Source organism: Austrofundulus limnaeus, unplaced genomic scaffold, assembly GCF_001266775.1.
Source record: "Austrofundulus limnaeus strain Quisiro unplaced genomic scaffold, Austrofundulus_limnaeus-1.0 Scaffold631, whole genome shotgun sequence".
NCBI classification, from domain to species: domain Eukaryota; kingdom Metazoa; phylum Chordata; class Actinopteri; order Cyprinodontiformes; family Rivulidae; genus Austrofundulus; species Austrofundulus limnaeus.
Window position 1 is genome coordinate 265,923 of NW_013953033.1, and position 2,361 is coordinate 268,283.

Here is a 2,361-nt window from a genome sequence, read left to right on the forward strand (position 1 = left end):
TTAGGGGGCTTTAAAAAATTTGGGGGGGGGGGGCTCCAGCCCCCCTAAAACAGGCCTAGTGACGCCACTGCCATGTGCTGATGTCAGGCCAATGACGTGCAGGCTGCGCGTGCGACCAGACAGGTTTCCAAGAATCAGCAGCCAAAGTGGAATCAATGTTCATGTGTTTGCGTGGCGCACTGCTGGTGAAACCTGACCGGTTAAAAATCCAGCCTCATTTATAGAAGAACATCTAAAGTCATGAGCAGAAAATAAAGATTGATCCAAACAGAATCTGACAAATTAAAATCTTTTTTTTCTTTAACTAAAATATGTATCACCCAGCGTGTGTTAGACTGCAGTTTGAAATAAAAATGTGTAAATAATGTTAAGATCTGCAGCATCCTGTGGGAGTAACTCTCAGACAGGCTTTTTTTCACTCAAACTATTTGTGTAGCTGAACTCATCTTCAATTAGACCAATCAAAAAAAGTCATTTTTACATCTTTAATTGTGAAAGTTCCATGTGATTCAAAAGATATTTTGCTAACAGGACAAACAAACACATCTTTTGGTTTTCTGGGGCAAAACCAGACCAGGTTCACATAAAAGTAATATCACTTCCTTTAATTAATGTAACATTTTTACTCTTAAAAATATTGAGTTTATTTTATTATAAAGGTCTCACTTGTTTAAGTGATATTTTAATAACTTCTGAATTAAATATCTGTGTTTAGCACTCAAATTATGTGAACACAACAGCACGTTTGTACAGCAAATGCATTAAACTGATCAAGAATTAAGCAGCTAAAATGCTTCTTGCTAAATGGCAACAATAAAAGAAACAAACTCAACATTAATATGTTTGCATATTAAGGCAAATCATTATATTCAACACTGAAACTGATTTGTGACCATCAGTCAAAAATATCACAATCTGTAGTAAAAGGGTAAAATATGTCAGACCCTGTCACACTACAAGAATTTAGACATGAGCATTTTATCACAACTAAATTATTCATATAGGTTAATCTAATCGTTAGCACTACAGTTTGTACACGTATAAGAGACTTATTTCAATTCCATCTTCAGTGTRGACATTTAGTGTTGGACAAACTTGTGTTTCAAGTTAACCTAAGTTGTCTAAAGTGTTAAAGTGTGACAGGGCATTCACATTTAAATATTAAACACTCTCCAAATCTCATGCTTTGTTCAACAGAATGTCTTACAAAGACAGTCTACTGCTTTTTCAGGTTCATCATAAAGATCATAAATAAAGATAAAGTTTATTTTTCACAAATTAAAGCTKTATAATAGCATTGATACTTTTCAATCAACCACAGGTCTAAAATAAACACTTTTCTTAGAAAACAGCGTTTTTCATCAAGTGGGGAAAATGATATAAAATGATTTTTTTAAATCTGAACAAAAACAAGCAAGAAAACAAAGGATGTTTTAAAAGAGTGAACCTAATTAATACATGGAAACATTAAGTACTTCAGCTTGTATTATTCAATTTTAATTCAGCAAATAAGATAAAAATCATTCAGCTTCATTTTCTTTAATTGTCTAAAACATTTTCAGACAAATGATACACTTCATATTGATTAATGCTGGTGGCRCCGGTGCATCATGGCAGCCTCGCCTCTGTCAGTGTGYMCCAGGGTAGCTGGGGCTACAATGTAGCYTACTGCCATCAGTGTGAATGGGTGAATGTCTGAAGTGTAAAGCGCCTTGGGGTCCAAGTGGATTTGATRAGGTGCTAAATGAGTTCAAGCCTTTTACCATTTAATTCAATCAAAGTAAAGCAGTGGGTTAGGGTTGGGTTAATAACAGAGTCCTTCAGAGGCTTCTGATCAGACGCAGCATCAGGAAGTGTCGTTCACACAAACATGATGTTAAAGTGGTAAGAAATCAGCAGTGTTGTCAGAGTAACAGCTCATTCAGGTGGGAAAAGCTAAACTATTCAGAAAATTCAAACAAAGCAACTTCAGTTGAAAAATTTGAACTAGAACTTGTCTTCAGCAGCCGAGGAGTGAAATACTGACTTTCCAAACATTATTTGTTGCCACCAAACATCCTTCTCAGATTGTGCTGTTCTGACATCCAGATATGTGACATCATCGTAAAGAAAGCGAACAGCTTCAAAGAGTCGTCAGAACTGCAGAGAGGACTGTACCTTCACCACTGCTGGATGTACAGTATGTGTTGTGAGAAAACACTGCTGAGTCAGCCTCATGTCAGGTCTTCAACGAACAGCTTCAGACATCTGAAAACATCCAGACTGAAGAAGTTTTTACCCTTYTTCAAAAGAACATTATCTTCCACCCCACCCTAATCTTCTCACATTAACTTAAAGGCACAGTGTGTAGGATTTTATCAA